Source organism: Hyla sarda, chromosome 8 (genome assembly GCF_029499605.1).
Source record: "Hyla sarda isolate aHylSar1 chromosome 8, aHylSar1.hap1, whole genome shotgun sequence".
NCBI classification, from domain to species: Eukaryota; Metazoa; Chordata; class Amphibia; order Anura; family Hylidae; genus Hyla; species Hyla sarda.
The window spans coordinates 37,627,935-37,652,272 of NC_079196.1; the positions used below are offsets into that span (position 1 = coordinate 37,627,935).

Consider the following 24,338-nt stretch of genomic DNA (forward strand, 5'->3'; position numbering starts at 1 on the left):
CAGTGTGCCAAATCCCCAAATCCACTCAAAACTTTCCCTGTGCTGCCGGGGTAGAGAGGTCCACATTTGAGGGGCCTCTAGCGCTGCAGAGCGCAGCCTCATGCACCCACAAGATTACAATTAAGAAACTATCTATATCCCACTCTACAATCTCTATCCCTGTGCCTCCAGGGTAGAGTGGGATACACACAAGAAAACCCCAGCACCGCAGAGCGCATTGATTTTAACCCCTTACCAACACGCTGCCGCATGCAGTATCCTGACCAGATACGAGCTATACAGAGACATTGCTACTCCAACCATACAAGGCACAATCTCTGTGCATACAACTATAAGCGCTACAGACTATTTGTCACACTGGGATACCAGCACTTTTTTGCCCTGTATATTATATGTCTATTTTATTTCATTGTATGAATATTTTATACATTCACTATCGTGGTGAGTCCGATCTAAGGGCCCTACAAAGGACAACACAAGCACTATCATTGTAATAATAAATTGTTTTAAATTAATTCCCTGGATCTACATCATTTTTAACATATATTTTATATACACCCATTTATTGGTGAAAATCAAGCCCAGACTTGAGGAAAGTGTACCCCCACTTTATACTGTTTTAAGCGTACTGTAGAACATTTTTCTGCCCTCATAAGTGCATACCACATACCTATATCTAAGTAGTGCACTATTTTGTACCTGTTAATCTGTCAAGGGCCTAGATACTGTGAAAGCACAGCCAAAAGTACACACCTGCTAGTGTTCTAGGCAAATACTGTTTAAGCGTAATGAAACTTATTGTACTCCCCTCATATACGCACTAAGTATGTCAGGCAGAGAAGTGCCAGGATATGCACAGAGGGGTGGCAGAGGCCTAAATTCATCAGGCACAGGCAGAGGTCACAGCAGACTAAGGGCGAGTGGCAGCAGGAGTTGCTGCGAGAGGCCTGATCTCCAGCTATCAACTAGAGGTCGTGTATTGACCAGCAACCCATCTGCCATCATCGATTGATTAACACAGTCCTTGAGCCTGTCGGTGTGTTCAAAAGTGCACGGCAACGCTGACATCTGGAGCTGTAACTTTGGTCAGGGTCAATTCTTGTCCTTTACAACCCACTGGGTGAATGTGATTCCTGCACAGGCACAACACCAACTTGGACAGGTCACGCTGCTTCCTCCTCCACGCGCTCAGGCCGTTGGTTCTGTGACAGTGTGTGACTCCGCCTCCTCATCCTTCACTGTGTCCTCAGCCTCCACTGCACAGACAAGTCTCAGTGCCCCTTCAGCATACCATTTGTGCAGGGCACGGCAGTGTTACGCTGTTCTTCACATGGTTTGCCTTGGTGAACGGAGTCACACAGGGGAGGAACTGCTAAAAGTAATTCATAAAGAAATCGGAGCATGGCTAACTCCACGAAAACTGGAAATGGTACCATGGTGACTGACAACGGTAAGAACATTTTGTCTGCACTGCGACAAGGAACGCTTAGCCATGTACCCTGCATGGCACACGTGTTCAATCTGGTTGTCAAGCGGTTCCTGAAGTGTTCCCCCCATCTGCAAGACATCTTAACAATGGGAAGGAAATGTTGCATGCACTTTAGCTCGTACACCGCCAAGCACACCCTCCTTGAGCTGCAGTGTCAGAACGGTATCCCCCAACATAGTCTAATTTGCAATGTTTCCACACGTTGGAATTCCACCCTTCATGTGTTGGACCGACTATACGAATAGAGAAAAGCCATCACTGATTTCTTGATGATCCAAGCTGATATAGGTACTCCCCTGTGTAACTTCTATGTCAATCAGTGGCAGCTCATATGTGACACCTGCCGTTTGCTCAGGCCCTTTGTAGAAGCCACATTATTAGTCAGTTGCCAGGATTATGGGATGAACGACGTCATTCCCCTGCTTCATTTCCTACAACATGTGTTAGAAACTATGGCTGGTCCGGGCAATGGAGACGTGGCACCTACATCTTAAGGCCACATGAGCCCTGTGGGGGCTGAACTGGAGGAGGAGGGGGAGGGGCACAGTGGAGCACAATTACGGTTTTGCGAAATGGGCAGTTTTTCTATTCCTATGACAGGAGAGGAAGAGCAGGAGCATCTAGAGGAGCTAAATGGGTTATGAGGAAGGCAAGACAGAGGACCCAGACACACCGAAGCAGTATGCAGTGGAGCAGGAGGCAGGGAGTCTCTCTGAGTCACTTGCACAAATGGCACGATGCATGCTCATTTGCTTGCATTGTGACCACCGAATTGTCAGCATTCAGCAGCGGGATGACTTCTGGCTCTCCACCTTATTGGACCCTTGCTACCGCCACAAAATGGGGCCTTTTTTAACCCCACTGAGAGGGAGGACAAACTGACCTACTACAGAGACATCCTATGTAATCAGTTGGCCGATGCCATTGTCCACCCTCTCGCAGGTCTGACTTGGGGAGCCTTCTGCGCTCACCTTCCACTGCCATGGCTGCTGGGGAGGGGAGGGGTGGGGTGGAAGGAGCAGTACCAGCTCCATCAGCAGAAGCCTACAGTAGCTTTCTTCACCCGCATAGTAAAGCAACTCATCAGCAGCAGGTAGACCTGGAGCAGGACCTGTATCAGCTGGTGGTGCATACCTTGACATGCCCATGCCAACACACCTTGAAGATCCGCTGGACTTGAGGTGAGAAGACCAGGCGATGTTTCAGGATCTCTCCCTTTCTCAAGGGCTTGAAAAAGGGAGAGATCCTGAAATGTCACCTGGTCTTCTCACCTCCGGGTGAGCTGTTATCCGCTGTTCGGAAAGAAAGCAGGCGGTACGGCTATCATGGACATTTTCATATGGAGCTCCGGCTGGAGTTGGAAGTAATGCCGTAGACCTCATCAGCGACGAGCACTGGGTGAATATAATGTGTTCTATCACACTATGTCCGTAATACCAGTTTTGTATGAAACATACGGCTGAAGTAAAGTGATTGAATTTGAACACTTATTTTTTTCTTGTGGAGTGCAGTTTGTAATGGATTGTGTTATACTGAGAAACCGTGGAGACTCAGGTGCACTACATCACACCCAGGTGCTGATTACACTCTCTACTTTGTTTTGAATAATGAACAAATGTTACACCCTTCCAATATTACTCAGGAGCGATATAGATAATGTGATTTCAATACATTATGCATAGCTATAACTTGTCAAGGCATAGAGTACACAAGGAACAAAAAGTGATACTAGCTAGGGGAAATAGGGGCTCATTTGATGCCTTAAAGGGGTATTCCGCCCCTAGACATCTTATCCCCTATCTAAGGATAGGGGAAAAGATGTCTTATCGCAAGGGTCCTGCTGCTGGGGACCCCCACGATCTCTCCTGCAGCCCCCCCGAGTCATCAGCTCTCCGGAGCTAGGTTTGCTCCATGGCTGATGACTCACGATACAGGGACTGGCGGTTCATGATGTCATGGCTCCACCCCCCCATGACGTCACACCCCGTCTCATTAATGCAAGTCTATGGGAGGGGGCTTAACTGTTACCACGCCCTCTCCCATAGACTTGCATTAAGGGGGCGGGGTGTGATGTCATGAGGGGCGGAACCATGACATTACGAACCGCCGGCCCTGTCATCAGCCACAGAGCAAACTTAGCTCTGGAGAGCTGATGACTCAGGGGGCTGAAGGAGAGATCGCGGATAGAGAATTGTCTAGGTGCGGAGTACCCTTTTAAATAATAGAAATCCCCACAAAGCAGTTGTCCCATTGTGGAACACAATTAATGAAAATGTAATAAATTTCCTTTTCCCCTGACATAAGTGCTCTCTGCTGACACCTCTGCCCATGTCAGGAACTGTTCACAGCAGGAGAGGTTTGCTATTGGGATTTGCTCCTACTCTGGACAGTTCCTAAAATGGACAGAGGTGTCAGCAGAGAGCACTGTGGTCAAGCAGAACGTCCTGTGGATCATAACAGCAGCTGGTAAGTACTGAAAGGATTTAAAAAAAAATTAATGGAAGTAATTTACAAGGGTTAAAACATGTTTGATAATAACCCTTTTATAGCACAATACAATTTATTTTGTGCAGTTTTTACATCCACTGAGCCTTTGGAGCAGCACACCTAGAAGTTGCCATTTGCTCCATGTCTAAATACTTTTACATTGGGATATAGATAGATACAAGAGATTTTAACCTTTATTAAAGGGTCTCAAACAAAAAGAAAGTCCAGGAATTACAATAACATTTCCTGGGTAAATTCTCCTATTACATTCCTTACTTACAGAACATCAGTATAAATCATATATATCTATCAGTAACAATTGTATAAACCTGCTCAGCCTGACTTCGCCTTCTAATTATTAATTAGAAAATAATCAGATAGTCACAGATTGGCCCCTCCGGGAGCGGATTGTTACAGCAGGATTTTGTAATGTTTATGTAATATCTTGTTACATTGTAGCGCAGCAGCAGCAGCAAATGATTTCAGCGGTTGTATTGTAAGTAGACACCTCCCTGTTATTGGATATCCATGGGGGATTATTCTATGGCACAACTGCATTTAATTCATTTATTAATACCTACAAATGAGCCAAGATATTTGCATTTTAAAACTCCTGCGCCTTGATTGTGCGGCTAATGAAAGAGAGATGGCTGCCGGGGCATACAGCCGAAAGCTTTGCCTTTTCAGAATATTTTAATGTTTATGATTTATTGCTACAATGCTTCATTTTCATTAGGACGTCTGCCAAGATTGCAATTCTTATTTTGTATATATTGGGGCTGTAGAGAAACAATTGTATAGATCTATGTGGACGATCTCCTGACGGTGACATGATGATACCAATGTTCCCAATACCTAATCCGATACAATATCACGGAGGTGCCCTGTGCTATGCAGCGCGCCTCATAACATGTTGTTAACCCTTTAGATACCACAATCAAAGTTGATCGTGCCAGAATTACTGAAATGAACTGCCGATTAGCTCAGGGATGCTGATCGGGATCACCGTGATGAAATTGCAGTGTCCCGATCAGCTGAGAGGATGGCCGGAGGTACATTACTGTGCTCCATGCCGTCTGATCATTGCTTCCATACTGCAGCCAGCCATGGCAGGCAGTAGTAGAGGAGCGCCGTTAACACTGATCAATGGTATGCCATGGCATAGCATTGATCAGTGTATGCAATCTACACATTAATAAAAAAGATAGTGAAAAAATGTATAAAAATAATAATAATAATAAATGTGAATTAACCCCTTCCCTAATAAAAGTTTGAATTACCACCCCTTTTCAAAAGTTTAAATAAAATATTTTTTTTATATAAAAAAAACCCTTCCTCTAATAAAAACTACCCCCCATTTTCCATAAAAAATTTTTAAAAAAAAATCCTGTCACATGATTAAAAAAAAAAAGTATCAGTAGTTGGTGTCGGCTAGTGGAAAAAAATCACTAAACCATGTACGCCGATTTTCTGCCATAACAAAAGTGGCAAAGGTCAGTTTTGCGCAAAAAAAATTCCACTTTTGTGTCACTTGCTGCACTGGCTTGGCTTAATGGAAGAGAATGTATATTTTAACTGAAATTTAGGAAAGTTTATAACTAGCCTAGATTTCAATTTGCAGCACACGGACATCCACAGATATCAACAAATTGATTTTCCTTTTCCCATGACATAAACACTATCACTAGTCATACAGCGCCAGGAATGTGCACAGGTTGACTAGAAAGGGGGATTGAGTCCATACTTCTTAACCCCTTAGGCTAGGTTCAGACTACGGAATTTCCGCCTACAATTCCGCTTTGAAATTGCAGGCGGAAATTCCGCATGCTAAAATGTATAGTGTAGTGAATGGGTTTCCGTTCACGAATTCACACTTTGGAATTTGTGAAGCGGAATTTGTGAACGGAAAATCCGCCCTTCTCATCCATATGCATAACCCCCTCCGTGATCACACGGCCGTGCTACTGAGCGGCACATGTGCCATACAGTAGCATGGCCGCACATGAAGGGAGGGGGTTGTGCATATGGATGAGCAGGGCGGAGTACCCGCACAGCCGAAGATTATGTCAGAGGGCCCGAAGATTGGGTTCAAGCTCCGCCCATACCACAAGGACCTAATTTTAATACCCTGAAAACGAGCAATAACGGCGAAATGGCGTGGCAGTTCTGGATGCTGTAAGTATAATGTTGATCAGTATCACCCACACTACAAGCGTGTATGACAAATCAGTGTGGGTGATACTGATATAGCATAGCACAGGGACCCTCCCCGTTCTCGCTGTTCGGGATTCCACGATTTTGCTGTTGCAGTCCCGAACAGCGCGACTGAGCTGCTGGGAACATTTTACTTGTACTTTAGATGTGGCATTCAACTTTGATCGCTGCGTCTACGGGGTTAATGCTGGGCATCACCGCGATCGGTGATGTCCAGCATTAGACATGGGTCCTGGCGGCTGATGATGGCTGTGATGCGGGATCAGGCTGTGAGCCCGCGTCATAGCAGGAGAGCGGGACCAGGTAAGCCATGCGTCCTTAAGAGGTTAAAGTGCCTGTACATCCCTGTACAGCGCCATTTCTTTTAGTCCAGCACAGCCACATCTATATGTTTCTTTATACAATAATCCGGTCATATGATCACCAGTCAGACTCACTAAACCAGAGGTCTCAAACTGTGGCCCTCCAGATGTTGCAAAACCTTCACTTCCAGCATGCCCAAACAGCCAACAGTTGTCCGGGCATGCTGGGAGTGGAAGTTTTGCAACATCTGGAGGGCCACAATTTGAGACCACTGATCTAAACCTTCCAGTGCTTAATGTGTCAGAGTAGGATGTCAGATCTGGTGCAGCTGACTTCCTGCGAACTACAGGATGACATCATCATCCACCAGATCCCCTCCTACTAGCTCTCAGTTCCCCCCCCCCCCTTCTAGCTCCATCTACTATCATTATGGAATCATGAAATATAGTAATTATACAACTCCCCTGAGGCATTGTTCACACATTGCACTTTTTGTCAAAATGTTTTATGTTTTTTCTGCGATTGTCCCAAATTGCGGTAAAAATGGTGCTATATTACCTTAATAGTGCCTGCCATATCAGTGAAAACAGGTAAGCAAAAGGCATACACAAAAACCTCTATATTTATTCTCTAATAATAGCTTGTGCTAATAAATAAATGAATGAATAAATGAATGATTAAATACATTGGAGTGCTTCTTTATGGGGCATAAACCTCTTAATAAATCAGTCACAACTTATTCCAACCTACAGGCTATAGCCTGGCACATAAAATGCAGATATTTAGTAAATTCTCCCCAGAGTGTTCTTCTCATCATGTTTACATGGCAAAACCAAATCCGCCATGGACTCATTAGACAATCCGTGGAAGAAATTCAAAATATATATACTGAGATATCTGCCAGGAAATAAAGCTAATCCAGATGTATTGATGCTGAAATATCTGTGGATTCTGTAAGGATTTTGCATATTAGTGGGGGGAACACATTCTTAAAGTTCTTGATAATGCAGATCTATATGCTAGGCAGGCACTGTATAACTGTAGGTGGCGCTGCAGGCTATGCATACCTTTACAACAGATTTATTTTTTTACCAATACAATCAACTTTGTAATTTTATATTTGCAAGTAATCCTGATTTTTGAAGATAATCTTGCATACTGGTTTGCAGAAGCGACTGTATTAACGTAAACCATAAAAATGAATGTTTTTTTTTTTTTTTTTTTTTTTGGGGGGGGGGGGGGGGCATTGTCTGGCAATGTCTAGCCCCCCATCCAGACTCCTTCCCTCCCACTTGGCCAGGGGCGGACACAGACAGCATAGGGCCCCTGTGCAAAGAATGTGCCTTGCTCAGGGGGGCCCCTCTCCCATATCAGTTGCTCAGGAGGACCCCCCCCCCCAATAACAGTTGTTCATTACTAAGTCCCCCATATTCTGCAGTTCATTCAGGCCCCCCACATTAGGTAGCATAGTTTCCCCACATTAGGTAGCATAGTTTCCTCACATTAGGTAGCAGTTTCCCCACATTACGTAGCAGTTTCCCCACATTAGGTAGGCAGCTGTTTCCCCACATTAGGTAGCATACTTTCCCCACATTAGGTAGCAGTTTCCCCACATTAGGTAGGCATCAGTTTCCCCAAATTAGATAGCATAGTTTCCTCACATTAGGTAGCATAGTTTCCTCACAATAGGTAGCATAGTTTCCTCACATTATGTAGCATAGTTTCCCCACATTAGGTAGCATAGATTCCCCACATTAGGTAGCAGTTTCCCAACATTAGGTAGCATATATTCCCTACATTAGGTGGCAGTTTCCCCACATTAGGTAGCATAGATTCCCCACATTAGGTAGCATAGATTCCCCACATTAGGTTGCAGTTTCCCAACATTAGGTAGCATATATTCCCTTCATTAGGTTGCAGATTCCCCACATTAGGTAGCATAGCCCCCCAACACACACAGACATACAGACTGCATAGTTTCTGCATAGTTTCCTCACATTATGTAGCATAGTTTCCCCACATTAGGTAGCATAGATTCCCCACATTAGGTAGCAGTTTCCCAACATTAGGTAGCATATATTCCCTACATTAGGTGGCAGTTTCCCCACATTAGGTAGCATATATTCCCCACATTAGGTAGCATAGATTCCCCACATTAGGTTGCAGTTTCCCAACATTAGGTAGCATATATTCCCTTCATTAGGTTGCAGATTCCCCATATTAGGTAGCATAGCCCCCCAACACACACACAGACATACAGACACACAAACACTCATGCGCAAACACTCACACACAGACACACACACACAAACAGACACACTTACCTGGCCTGCGCAGAGCTTCTCTTCTCCTGACGTCCTCTTGTGCTGGTCTGTGGAGGGACATCACTTGCGTGACGTCCAACGTCAAACCCGGGGCGGCCTGCTGCACTATTATGCGCCACTGCCGCTTTAGAATAGTGAACAGTGGCGGCTGCTCACTGTTCATCGTGTGCTCACTGTTTGTCGTGCGGTGGGCCCCCTCACACGCTGCCCTGTGCACGGCTTGCCTGGCCTTAGTAAATTGTGGTGTCCCACAGCAGAACACAGCTGTCTTTTGACCTTTCAGGTGGATGTCTCCTTTCCTTGCATGTCTGCTCCGGGCCACTACTCAGGTTTAAATGTGTTATTATTACCTTGCAATGTATTGTCAAGACACTTATATGGTTTGTTGTGCCCTAAGAGGTTAACCTGTTTGTACAGGAGGACGCTAAGGGGATCAAATGCTGCCCTGCCTCCCCAAAGACTGCTAGACTGGGAGGGGTAAGACAGTGTGTAATTAGGAGGAGAAGTGAGTGGAGGTCATCTCTAGATATCACTTCTCCTAAATGTTGCTAAAATGATAACTATGCTGATAGTCCTGATAGTATAAAGTTTTGTGTGTACAACCTATATGCAGACATATGTGTCTCTATGGCAACAGACTACAAAGTTAGTTTGATTTTAAATAACTTTTCTGCATCAGCCTTATTAAAGATTCAGAGCATTACATTATTTGGTTGTTCACTGACCTTTACAGTGTCTACTGCCAAAAAATCCTCATAGTCAGTCATGAGACATTCACTATTGTGAGTTTCAACTACTGTAGTTGGTGTTTGGCAAAACCTTTTCTTTGAGACAGTTTTGTTATCTTAAAGACCTATACCACCTTATTTCCCAGTCCCCATTATTTCTATCACAGTCTGTAGGGCTTTGCTGTTTGATTCTGGTTTAGGACATATGCAGGAATGTTATTGTAGCATGTGGTATGATGTATAGTGTAAGAGACCTGTGCTGTATGTTGTGCAACCACTATGTATGGTGATTGCACCATTTATTGTGTGATGCTTGTTAGCCTGCGCTGTGTCACAGTAAATTGTGTATATGTTTGATGACTGATTGCTTATAAAGTTATTTTCAATTAAAAATGTGTACCTCCATGACCTTCATGTCAGAAGTGAATGTAAAGAAGGGGGGTCTAATACTTCCTGTAGAGAAGCAAAAAATCTGCTTCTGCTTTTGAGAAAGGTTAGGGAACCCTCTGAATTCTATGACATTTGCTGGCTAGCTACTATATGTGGGTGTGTGGACAGGATTCCTGAATATCAACAGGAAGGCTCCTTGTTGGTTTATAATTCCACATTGGAATGATTATTTAATGCAGCCTAGATTTCCCATGAATCCTCCAGCTGAGGGTGTAGTGTTTGATCACTGCATTTGTTCATCCAATTAATCTGCTGGTGCTGGAGTTCAGTCAGGTCAACTCATTAGATTCATAAGTGGGTTTAGTTGGGTTTACCTTTCGTGCAGTTTTGATACAAAGTGCTTTTTTCCCGAGAAATATTTAGGCTGCAATAACTTTTTTAATCCTTATTGTATTTTGGCAAGTTTTTCACAATTTTCCTAAACCCTGGTAAAAGTGGCTAATTTTTTTAATGTATTTGACATAATTGAGGTAACTATCACAATTGTTTGGCAGAATGTTGGGAAAATTGCTGAAAAAATAAAAAACAAATGCCACAAAAACTTGATGTCTGAACACTGCCTCAGGGGAGGTATATAACTACTATACCCCCTAATCCTATAGAAACAGCAGCATCAGCATAAAGATTTGGGAGGGGAGGGGGTTGGGAGCTAGCATGAGAGGATCTCGTAGGTGATGATGTGATCCTGTTGTTCCCAAAAAGTCAGCCGACCCAGGACTGACATTCACTGACACACATTAAACAAAGTAACTTAGACTAGTGATCATATGACCTGATTACAGTAATTAAACACACACAGAAGCAAAAAAAAATGGTGCTTGTTTAAAGGGGTACTCCACTGCTAGACATCTTATCCCCTATCCAAAGGATAGGGAATAAGATGTTTGATCGAGGGGGTCCCGCTGCTTGGGCCCCTGTGATCTTCCGCACCACTTGATGTTCTAAACAAATGGCGGGTTCCTGCGGCAGTGGTCATGACATCACAGCCATGCCCCCTCAATTCATGGCTATGTTCGAAATGTTCAGAACGCTGGAGCATCAGAGTACCCCTTTAATAAACATATTCAACTTTTAAAAAAATGTTTAGTTACTCATTCTGCCCCTCTGCATTCACAATTCTCCCTCCTCCAAAACTGAACATTCTGATACACTCATGGGTCATTCTGTCCTTCGAGACCGGAGTGATTTTTTTGCACTATGAAGTTTTCTTCTTTCCTGAGGCTTTAGCTCCTGCACGTCACATCCAGCTCTCCATCTGATCTGCCGACTCTCATTAACCGCAGGTCCCAAGTGTTAAACAATTGGACCTGAAAAGCCCATGGATTTCCTGCCACGTAAACCAGACTTCTATACACTAATCCATATACTCTGCGGCCTTACATTCCTTAGTAATTATTGTAAATATAAGACATTACCATAGCGGATACAATAGATGTCCACTCTGCTAATACAGGTGTAGCGGGTCTTGGAATCTAAGTGGGTCTGCAGGGAGGGACGTCAATGTAACTACAAGTCTACGTGTTAGTCGCTAATTACCTGCCGGTCACCGCTCATTGAAAATCTATAGAGAGCAAATCTAGTGAATTCTGACAGGAACAGCACAGGTTAAAAAGGAATAGTGTCCCCAAAATGTCTTAAGTCTCTGTGTGGTAACACAATCAATAACCTGCCCTGACCTTAACCTCTTGTGCTAAACCGGCTGAGTAATTTTTAATGCAATGAAACCTGTCCAAAAGGCCACCTCTTATCCAGATTACATTTCATTCACAGATTTTTTACTATTTTCTTTCACAGACCTCCCCCCCTCCCCCCTTCCCATAGAAAACCTTTTTTGGATCTCTATTTTCAGTGGTCTTCTTATGGAGGTTTTACGCTATAATACTGAGTGATGTGACAAGATCAACTAAACAGATAACTTACCAAGAGAGGGATTCCAATGGCTCAGTATGGAACTGTATGTGTAAGGCAGGGGTCGGTTTATTTGAACAATGAGAGTAAGAATAAAAAAAGATTTGCATTTTACTCAGTGAAATAAGTATTTGATCCTCTATCAATCAGCAACATTATTGGCTCCCATTCAGATGTTCATTGGTAAACTTCAAACATTTTTGTACATTTGCTTTCTTGAGCAGGGGGACACTGTGGACACTGCAGGATTTCAGTCCTTCACGGTGTAGTATGTTACCAAGTGTTTTTATGGTGACTATGGTCCCAGCTGCTTTAAGATTATTGACAACATCCTCCCGTGTAGTTCTGGGCTGGTTCCTCACCAGTCACATGATCATTGACATTTTACAAGGTGAGATCTTACATGGAGTCCCCGACCAAGGAAGATTGACTGATATTTTGTATTTCCTCCATTTGTGAATTATCGCACCAATTTGTGTAAACTTCTCACCAAGCTGTTTGGTGATGGTCTTGTAGCCCATTCCAGCCTTGTATAGGTCACAATCTTGTCCCTGACATTCATGGACAGATCTTTGGTCTTATCCATGGTGGAGAGTTTGGAATCTGATAGATTGCTTTTGTGGACAGGTGTCTTTTATAAAGGGAACTGTCATGTCTGTATTGGCCTGTGTTCACACACAGCTATTGGTTTGGTTGTGTGTGAACAGTTTAATGTTCCCTGGTCAGGGAATAGTTAATAGCTTTTTGCTTGCTAGCCAATAGCTCCTAGGGTGAGTCTATTTCATGCCAGCCCAGTCTAGCCTCTGGGCTGGTGATTGACTTCATTTCATCCTGACTTGTTAATATGCTGGGCATGCTGCTGGGAGCTCTTGGTGAAACACTCTTTATTTGAGCTTTTAATCTACTATCTCTGTCTTAGCATGCACTTTGTATTTTCTGGTTTTAGCCATTGTTAGGTGGCATGCTTATCGTAGATTTTAATCTGTGTTTGAATAGTCGGCTTTATGATTTGTATGTTCTTTTTGCTGTGTCTGTTCACAGTGTGTATTCTCTTGTATCCGTTCATATGAAGTTCTGTGTTTTATATTTCTGTTTTCCTACTGGGTCAACTTCTGACCACACTGTGGAGTGTGCCGGTCACCAGTAGTTTATTTGGATTTATTATTAATGGCTACTGCGTTAGTGGAGTGAAGTGTCCAGTTTGTGTGTCCAATGTAAACAGTGTCCTATGTTGGATCCCTGTTACGGCTCCATGGGGACTCCTTGTCTACTGGAGGTGTTCTGAGGGATTGCTATTCCTGTCTTGAGTTCAGTGTGAACAGTGTTGTAACTTGGCATTCCTGTTACCGTTCCATGGGGACTTGTTATGTTTCTGGTTTGTGGTATTAATTTGTGGTATGCGTTTTTATTAGGCCCCTGCACTTTAGTTCAGGGAGGGACCGGGGCCCAGTTTTCAATCCACTGTTTAGGGTGGATGGGCAAGTAGGCCGGGAGAGCGGTTTTAGGGTCAGTTTAGGACTCACTCTTCCTGTCCCCGGTCAGTCCCTGACAATATATATATATACATATTTGTGGCATGCTACATCTTTCTAGTGCAGTGCAGTACTGTAGGCATTGGCGCTAGTGTTGCTGTACAATACATTCACCAGGCTGGTGCTGTCACCCCAAATTCAGGGGGCAATTCTTCTTTATTTTAGCGATTGGGGCAATTTCATCTAGTCTATCTATCTATCTGTCTATCTATCTATCTATCTATCCATTTATCTTTATAGTCCTTTTATTTCATCATATCTCAGCAAGCAATGTTTTAGTCCACTCCATGGGACCATTATAAAGCTTGTAGACTTAAAGAGGCACTGTCATTGTTAAAAACTTTTGATATATTGCAGGACTCATTATAATATGACATTTCACAATATACACCTGTTAAAAAAAAAAAAATTCAAACCTGAAATTCAAGCTCAAAATAGCTGCCACTAGGGGTCGCCTGTCTTTTAGCCAGACAGACTAGTCTAGATTTTACAGCATACCGGATACCGGCCGTAAAGCATACCGGTATCCAGTATAGGAGATTTTTATTGTGTATGCAAAACTACAGATAAAGGATGTATTAACATGCTGGGAGCTGTAGTTTTACAACAGTTGGAGGCAACACTGCTCTAATACAGTTATTTACAAACATTGCAGCTTCAGTTGTTACTAAACTACAACTCCCAGCATGCTGAAATAGTCAGCATGAGTTTTTCAGCATGATTTTTCGTGCTGAAAACGCCCCCCTCGGCTTATACTCGAATGAACTCTCCGCCTGTCAATCCCTTCTCAGTGGTCTTCAACCTGCGGACCTCCAGATGTTGTAAAACTACAACTCCCAGCATGCCCAGACAGCCATTGGCTGTCTGGGCATGCTGGGTGTTGTAGTTTTGAAACCTCTGGAGGTCCGCAGGTTGAAGACCACTGCAGCCTTCGTCATCATCCAGCCCCCCACACTTTTGTTTTGTACTCACCTCCCCTCGGCGGGAAGTTAGGGTGAGCTGGTCCGGGCTATCTATGCTGGGACCAGCCGGTGGGCATGGTTAGTCATTGCGGGCTGTCCATTTTCACCGGGGGGCCCTCTTTTCTTGAAATAGTCAAAGCTTTCTCGGACTCCTGAATGACAAAGAAGTTTATCAGACATTCAGGAGTCTGTGAAAGATGAATGGCACACATAGTGACAGCTATGCTGATTAGCATCCAGCTTTACTAGGAAAAGATAAAACAGATAGAACATGTATTCATAAAAATGCTGTACTTTTATAAAAAAAAAACTCTTGCACTAATTTTATACAGATCTATTCTTATATTTATAAATTTTATCCTGTTATGAATTCACCATAATGTCTTCTGATTACTGCAGGCAAGCTCCAAGTATCTTTCTCTGTGTAACACGACACAGCATAAAACCAGAGAGGAAAGGGTTACAGAGTAGAGAGTACTGATTGGCTGACTGCCCAGGCTTGCTCCTGTGAGGGAGACAGACTGACACGCCCCCTCCAGCCTGCACAATGAAAAAGTAACTCACCGGCAGATAAATGCTTATATCTCTGGATATATAGGTCCGAGACACATAAAAATTATATGCACATGATCAGGATTGGGTCCTGAGAAACATATCACTTTTTTTATTTTTTTTTGCACTATGAGAGGTACGCTTTAAAAACATTACACGGGTTGTGATAGAATAATAGGGATCACAATTTAGCACTGATTCTGAATATTTATAACTAATCTGATTTCTAATGTAATTATTAACCCCTTAACGACGCAGGACGTATATTTACGTCCTGCGCCGGCTCCCGCGATATGAAGCGGGATCGCGCAGCGATCCCGCATCATATCGCGTGGGTCCCGGCACTAATCAACGGCCGGGACCCGCGGCTAATACCACACATCGCCGATCGCGGCGATGTGCGGTATTAACCCTTTAGAAGCGGCGGTCAAAGCTGACCGCCGCTTCTAAAGTGAAACTGAAAGTATCCCGGCTGCTCAGTCGGGCTGTTCGGGACCGCCGCGGTGAAATCGCGGCGTCCCGAACAGCTGATCGGACACCGGGAGGGCTCTTACCTGCCTCCTCGGTGTCCGATCGACGAATGACTGCTCCGTGCCTGAGATCCAGGCAGGAGCAGTCAAGCGTCGATAATGCTGATCACAGGCGTGTTAATACACGCCTGTGATCAGGATGAAAGATCAGTGTGTGCAGCGTTATAGGTCCCTATGGGACCTATAACACTGCAAAAAAAAAGTAAAAAAAAAGTGTTAATAAAGGTCATTTAACCCCTTCCCTAATAAAAGTTTGAATCACCCCCCTTTTCCCATAAGAAAAATAAAACAGTGTAAAAAAAAATAAAAATAAACATATGTGGTATCGCCGCGTGCGTAAATGTCCGAACTATAAAAATATATCATTAATTAAGCCGTACGGTCAATGGCGTACGCGCAAAAAAATCCCAAAGTCCAAAAAAGCGTATTTTGGTAACTTTTTATAACATTAAAAAATGAATAAAAAGTGATCAAAAAGTCAGATCAAAACAAAAATCATACCAATAAAAACTTCAGATCACGGCGCAAAAAATGAGTCCTCATACCGCCCCGTATGTGGAAAAATAAAAAAGTTATAGGGGTCAGAAGATGACATTTTTAAACGTATAAATTTTCCTGCATGTAGTTATGATTTTTTCCAGAAGTGCGACAAAATCAAACCTATATAAGTAGGGTATCATTTTAACCGTATGGACCTACAGAATAATGATAAGGTGTCATTTTTACCGAAATATGCACTGCGTAGAAACGGAAGCCCCCAAAAGTTACAAAATGGCGTTTTTTTTTCGATTTTGTCGCACAATGATTTTTTTTTCCGTTTCGCCGTGCATTTTTGGGTAAAATGACTAATGTCACTGCAAAGTAGAATTGGCGACGCAAAAAATAAGCCATAATATGGATTTTTATGTGGAAAATTGAAAGGGTTATGATTTTTTAAAGGTAAGGAGGAAAAAACGAAAGTGCAAAAACGGAAAAACCCTGAGTCCTTAAGGGGTTAATATTAATCTAACTACTATCCATCATCTATTGATCTGCAAATCTAGTTAATGTATATATTTGTAGGTGTAACGTTAGCCTGATGTCATCTTTTCAGTTGTCAGGTAAATGATTGACCGTCTCACATCAGGCCGGGTTCATGGGTTTCTTTAGCTGTTCAGCTCTCACAATACTTTCCCACAGCTGACAGCTATGCCATGTTATTACAGAAAAATAGGAAAGAAGTGATAGCCGGCCACCAGCATCATTTATTTGTTCTTTTATTGGAATGCCTTCCAATACAGCAGGCTCATAAATCTGTCAATGCCATAAATTCATAACTTTCTCATATTCCAACAGTGGGGACCCAGTAAGTCTTTCATCAAGTTGTATAGTGTGTGTGCGTATATATATATATATATATATATATATATATATATATATATTCCGTATTTACTCGAGTATAAGCTGAGGTTTTCAGCATGATTTTTCGTGCTGAAAACGCCCCCCTCGGCTTATACTCGAGTGAACTCTCCGCCTCTCAATCCCTTCTCAGTGGTCTTCAACCTGTGGACCTCCAGATGTTGCAAAACTACAACTCCCAGCATGCCCAGACAGCCATTGGCTGTCTGGGCATGCTGGGTGTTGTAGTTTTGAAGCCTCTGTAGGTCCGCAGGTTAAAGACCACTGCGGCCTTCGTCACCAGTCAGCCCCCCCCCCCCCCCCCCACTTTTGTTTTGTACTCACCTCCCCTCGGCGGGAAGTTAGGGTGAGCTGGTCCGGGCTATCTATGCTGGGACCAGCTGGTGGGGATGGTTAGTCATTGCGGGCTGTCCATTTTCACCGGGGGGCCCTCTTCTCCGCTCCGGGCCCGCCCCTGGACTAGTGACATAGCCTTGACGACGACGTACAGGGACGTTGCACATGAATGTCCCTGTGCGTCGTCGCCAAGGCAACGTCTCTAGTCCGGGGCAGGCTCGAAGGGCGGAGAAGAGGGCCCCCTGGTGAAAATGGACAGCCCGCAATGACTAACCATCCCCACCGGACTGTCCCTGCAGCATAGATGACCCGGACCAGCTCACCCTAACTTCCCGCCGAGGGGAGGTGAGTACAAAACAAAGGGGGGGGGGGGGGGGGGGCTGGATGATGACGAAGGCAGCAGTGGTCTTCTACCTGCTGACCTCCAGAGATTTCAAAATTACAACTCCCAGCATGCCTGGGCAGTCGATGGCTGTCCAGGCATGCTAGGAGTTGTAGTTTTGCAACATCTGGAGGTCCGCAGGTTGAAGACCACTGATGAAGGGATTGACAGGCGGTGATGATGAAGGGGGGATGATGACGGGGGTCTGGATGATTACATGGGGGGGGGGATGATGTACTTCCCACCCTAGGCTTATAGTCGAGTCAATAACTTTTCCTGGGTTTTTGGGGTGAAATTAGGGGCCTCGGCTTATATTCGGGTCGACTGATACTCGAGTATATACGGTATGTGTGTATATATATATATATATATATATATATATACTGTGTATTGTAAGGAAGCAGCTGGTAAAATGGTGATTAGGAAGTATGTATCACAGGCCTCTTGTCTCACTGACATAACCCTGGAGTTTGGGTCTGGGTTTTGGGAGTAACTGAAGGTTCTGGAGATAAAGTCGCTCCCACCTGATCTCACAGGTGTGTGAGCACTGACAGAGCAGCAGATCGGAGTTGCTCTGAAGCAGATCAGCTTGTCTGTGGTATGTTGAATACTTGAATAAACTGCACCAAAAAGACTGACTTTGAGACTGAACAAGCCAAGTGTTGGGTGAGAAGCTCCGAAGTTTAGGTTTATATTAAGAACCTGATGTGAAGGACGTTTTAGTTTCTGTTATTGCCCATGCTGCAAGTGGAACTTATTACTGAATGTGAATTACAATAAACTCAAGACTACTGAACTGTGACGCCTGCCTGTTTGGTTCTGTTTGTTTGCTGTCAAGACTGTTTGAAGGGTCCTTTTCTAACATAAGTGAGTAGACCCCTCACATTGTTGTAAAATGCTCACTGCTCACTGCTGCCACCTCTGTCCATGTCAGGAACCGTCCACAGCAGGAGCGGTTTTCTATGGGTATTTGCTCCTACTCTGGACAGTTCCTGACATAGACAGAGGTGTCAGCAGAGAGCACTGTGGTCAGAATGAAAATAACTTCCTGTGGATCATACAGCAGCTTATAAGTACTGGAAGGATTAAGATTTTTTAATAGAAGTAATTTACATTAATTCTATTTAACTTTCTGGCACTAGTTGGTTTAGATTTTTTTTTTCCAGTGGATTACTCCTTTAAAGAGCAATTTACATACAACACAGTGATTGCTCAGGTGATTGCTTCATCAAACCATAGAAAACACCTGTAGTGGGACACGGCACCTTGCACTGTGCAGCGCGCTGTCATACCGGAACAGGAACAGACCAAACCTCTGCCCCAACTATTCCAGTACAAGACGTCAGTCACAAATGACCCTCCCAGCCCCCACTTCTTTATCTATCCCCCCCTTTCCCCCCCAGACCTTACCCCCTCCTCCAATCACCTCCCTTGAGCCCCTCAAGCCCATCAAGCCCCGCTCCCCCTCCTTCTGCTCTCTCCATGTCCCCAGCTCATCCTACCTTTTCATAATTCTCCCCTTAATCTTTTACACCCTGTCAAACCCTGTCACGATGGCCTCCCCCTAGCTGCGCCCAAGTCTGGCCTAACTGGAAGCATACAAATTGCCAAACTCAGAACCACACCATAATCCTTTTAACATTAAAGGAGAACTTCAGTGGGAAACATTTTTTTTTTTCAAAACAACTGGTGCCAGAATGTTAAACAGATAAATTACTTCTATTTAAAAATCTTAACCCTTTCAGTACTTATCAGCTGCTGTATACTACAGAGAAATTTGTGAAGTTCTTTCCAGTCTGGCCACAGTGCTCTCTGCTGACACCTCTGTCTATGTCAGGAACTGTCCAGAGCAGGAGCGGTTTGCTATAGATATTTACCCCTGCTCTGGACAGTTCCTGACATGGACAGGGGTGGCAACAGAGAGCACCGTGGTCAGACAGAAAAGAACTACACAACTTCCTCTGGAGCATACAGTAGCTGATAAGTACTGGAAGGATTAAGATTTTTAAATAGAAGTAATTTACAAATCAGTAGAGCTTTCTCGCATCATTTGATTTTTAATACTGTTCACTGAACCTCAACAAAACACTAACCTTACCCATCCATTATCTTGAACCTGCTGGTCGATATGTGACTCTGCAAGGGTACGGTTGGACTCATAGGAGAAAAGAAAAGGAATATATATTCTTACTGTCCCTGCTATATGATGGTGCTTAAAAATCACCTTATATACAGTTCACTTCCTGATTTTGTTCTTTTGAGTGTCGGGTAACTATAAGAACTGATTTATGATTTTTTATAAAGGGGGCATTGTTTAGCAACAAGCTGGTCAAGAAGCACACAAAGGGGCTAGAGAATGCCCACAGTGCACCAAAGGACCTCATTTACATATTTCTAATCTGGAACAGATGACACTGCTGTCAGTTTCCCTTTAACTAACACATACCAGTTCTGTAATACATCTCAGATCAGTTCTGTAATAAATACTAGAATGTTAAAATTACCCTCAAAAGTCTTTAAAGGGGTACTCCGCCCCTAGACATCTTATCCCCTATCCAAAGGATAGGGGATAAGATGTCAGATGGCAGGGGTCCCGCTGCTGGGGACCCCGGGGATCACTGCTGCAGCACCTCGCTATCATTACTGTGCAGAGCGAGATCGCTCTGCACGTAATGACGGGCAATACAGGGGCCGGAGCATCATTACGTCACTGCTCCCCCCCTCATGACGTCACGGCCCGCCCCGTCAATACAAGTCTATGGGAAGGGGGCGTGGCGGTCGTCATGCCCCCTGCCATAGACTTGCATTAAGGGGACGCTCCGTGATGTCATGAGGGGCGGAGCCATGACGTCACGCTGCTCCAGCCCCTGTATCACCCGTCATTACGCACAGAGGGAACTCGCTCTGTGCAGTAATGGTGGCGATCCCCGGGGTCCCCAGCAGCAGGACCGCGGCGATCTAACATCTTATCCCCTATCCTTTGGATAGGGAATAAGATGCCAGGGGCGGAGTACTCCTTTAAAGGGGTACTCCACCCCTAGACATCTTATCCCCTATCCAAAGAATAGGGGATAAGATATCTGATCACGGGGGTCCCACCGGTGGGGACCCCCACGATCTCTCCTGCAGCACCCCCTGTCATCTGCTGCATGGTGCGAACTTCGCTCAATGCCTGATGATGGGCGAAACAGGGGCCAGAGTATCGTGTTGTCAAGGTCCCGCCCCTCAATGCAAGTCTATGGGAGGGGGCGTGATGGTGGCCATGCCCCCTCCAATAGACTTGTATTGAGGGGGTGGGCCATGATGTTACAAAGGGGTGGGACCGTGACATCACGGTACTCTGGCCCCTGTATTGTCCGTCATCACGGGGTTCCCAGCGGCGGGATAAGATGTCTAGGGGTGGAGTACCCCTTTAAAGGCCTCATGGGAGGCACAATGTTATGTTATGTTATTTAAATAAATAATGAATAAACAAATAAAGTGTTAAAACATAAAAAGAATAAAAGTCCACCCGATATCCCTAAGCTAAAAAAAAAAAATAGAACTACTGAAATAAAAATGAAAATGAAAACAAAGCCCAATTTATATTTATAACTGTCTGTGTAAATCCAGTTCTTTTCAACCCCCCTCCCCCCCTCCATTTGCCTTAGTGTACGCCAATCGTACTTCTCCCACATACATCAAAGAGGTCCATGCTCTTCATAAATAGCAAAGTACTAAGATATAGACAAATCTCTAAGTGTTGTCCAGGGGGCATGACATTGCACAAAAATTTGAGTTTTTAAAAAAATAAGCTAACCATGCCACACGGCACTTAAATTGTTTTCTTGAGTGAGGCTAAATGAGTTGTGCAAAAAATTTGGCAACTTTTTCACCAATTGCACAAAAATTGGTGATCATTTACTGCCCAAAAAGCAGTATAAAACCAATGATAAATTCCCCCCGATGCATCACCTGAAAGCTAACAAGAAAAAACTTCATAAGTATAAAATCCAACAACCGGATTAGAAACAAAAAAGGCTATGTTTAAATGTAGAATTTTGAAGGATATGCTATATTGGCAATTGTTTTCCCATTGAATTGCGTTTAGTTTAGTGGGAAAGAACTAAACTAGTTCACATGTTTGATTTATTTATTTATTTATTTAATGATCCTAAAAAGTGACATGTCACTTATGCGAAACTAAATAAGTGCGTTTTATGCTATTTTCCAAGCATATTTTGTTGCAAAATTTTGTGCATAATTTTATACCCTGATTTGCATAAAATGGAAAAAAGAGCAATGATAATAATAATAATAACCATATCATTAACATACAGTATATATTTACAGAGAAATAGCCTCATTTATCATCATCTGCCTCTGGTTGGTACAACATCGTACTGTATAGCCAAAAAAGCCACTTTGCAACAGTCATACAAATCAAGGTCACCGGGAAGGTCGCACAACAGGGAATATCAGGACACCGAAAAGATGTTCCGATCTAGGAGGGGAAACAATAACAACATCCTAACATAAGTTCCCCACTCTCCGGAGCTATTCCTCCCCAGCCTGGAGCTACTGGGGGCCCATGGGGAAATGTGTATTATGTCTGGGTTAATTTACTGATTAATCTCTAGTCAGTGGTTTGCACTTTCCCCAGACGACCAATTAAAATTTACAACTAGCAGAACCGCGGCCTGTTGGCAGGTTGCTGTGGGGCCAATGCTAGAGGCAGTGACAGAAGGTAGGGACCTAACTTATTCCATTTTTTTCTGAGGCAATGGGCTTTAATCAGAGGTGAATGTAATCCCGGCTTGTGCATTAAGTGTGGGACATGTAGTGCTATTTACACTCCAACACTCTCCGGGCCTCTGTCGTATTCGCGGCATCAACGGTTTTACCAACAGCAAATATAGTTGACTAAATCAGCCAGGGGGCACATCGGATTTAACAGCTCCTGAAATGTAATAGCTTTTTTTTTCTGATTTGCAGTCCCGGTGGATTGATGGTCTAATATCATTCACTACCACACAAATATATAAAACATTTACAGTTGTTTGCGTAAATCAAAAGCAAAGTGCTATGTGTGGAGACGGTAAACGTAGTGCCGGGATACATATAAAAGATGGCAGGTTATTTTATGACAGCATTCAAATCCACTGCACAACAAAAAAGAAACGGTGAGAAATATCTACCGAACACCTTGGACCGCAGAGACGTCCAGGCAGTTTCTATTTTAGGCGAAAGGGTTAAAGAGAACATTAAAGGGGATACGTCATTATCGTGTTTTATTTCACTAGCGAAATATTCAGTTGAAAGACACAATTTTTTTTGTTTATTCTGTTTTTTGTTTAACCCCTTAAGGACGCAGCCCTTTTTCACCTTAAGGACTGAGCCCTTTTTCGCAATTCTGACCACCGTCACTTTACGCAATAACTCGAAAACGCTTTTACAGAATATTCTGATTCTGAGATTGTTTTTTCGTGACATATTCTACTTTATTTTGGTGCAAAATTTTCGGCATTACTTGCATCCATTTTTGGTGAAAAATCCGAAAATTTTTAAAATTTTGAAAATTTTGCATTTTTCTAACTTTGAAGCTCTCTACTTGTAAGGAAAATGGATATTCCAAATACATTTTATTTTTATTCACAAATACAATATGTCCACTTTATCTTGGAATCATAAAATGGACATATTTTTGCTTTTTGAAAAAATTAGAGGGCTTCAAAGTAGAGCAGCAATTTTCACAAATTTCATGAAAATTGCTAAATCTGAAGGGAAAGATGTTACAGAACTACAACCCCCAGCATGCCTGGGCAGTCTAGGCATGCTGAGAGTTGTAGTTTGGCAACATCTGGAGGGCTACCATTTGGGCACCCCTGTAACAGTGGTCTCCAAACTGTGACCCTCCAGATGTTGCAAAACTACAACTCCCAGCATGGTATGCTGGGAGTTGCAGTTTGGCCTTCCTAGTGGTTGCCACAGATCACTTCCCCCCACCGTAGTTTCCCTACCTGAGCCAGGATCCAGCAGTCTCCAGCGACGATCCGGGGTCCCCCGGCATCTTCTCCTCCAGGTACCGGCCTTCATCTTCTTCCCACAATCCCCTCGACATCCAGGGTTGGGCAGAATGGGGGGTTTCCATGGCAACCCACTGTCCTGCCCTGCCATTGGTCAGAATCAGTTCTGACCAATGGCAGGGGATAGGAGGAGATCGCAGCACTGCGACCTCTCTCCTATCCCTCAGGATGATCAGGGCTGTCCCTATTTCCCGGTTGATTGGGTCACCAGAGACCCGATCAGCCCAGAATAGCAGAAAATCGCATGTCTGAATTGACATGCGATTTTCTGCGATCACCGACATGGGGGGTCTGTGGACCCCCCTCGGCGATGTGCCGGGATGTCTGCTGAATGATTTCACCAGGCATTCTGGTCCCCAACCGGCTAGCAGCGGCGACCGGAATTCCCACGGGCGTATGCATACGCCCCACATCCTTTAGGACTCGGGATGCAGGGTGTATGCATACGTCCTTAAACGGTTAAGGTTGTCATTATTGTTTTATTCTATTTTTCTTTCCATGATTATGGGGGCAACCATCTTGCCCAAGAGGTTGCAGACACGTGGTTTTCAGCAGACATTCAATGTAAGAAAATGAACCACTGGGGCACATTTATTAAATAGTATATGTCAGGTTTGGTGTGTGTATGTTATATTTTAATTGCAATATTTGCAACTTTTCTTCTTGTTAGATTTGGTG

At 43.8% G+C, this 24,338-nt stretch overlaps 1 long non-coding RNA gene across 4 annotated transcripts in view; it reads right to left on the minus strand.

The window, feature by feature from the left end:
- The window catches only part of LOC130285254 (uncharacterized), a 163,546-nt gene that overhangs the window by 89,062 nt on the left and 50,146 nt on the right, over positions 1–24,338 (minus strand). The window contains exon 3 of one of the 4 annotated variants that reach the window (XR_008847311.1): positions 14,408–14,549. The exons of the other annotated variants lie outside the window; for them this stretch is intronic. This is a non-coding gene — a long non-coding RNA (uncharacterized LOC130285254). The remainder of the gene's footprint in view (positions 1–14,407; positions 14,550–24,338) is intronic. 4 annotated transcript variants of the gene reach the window in all.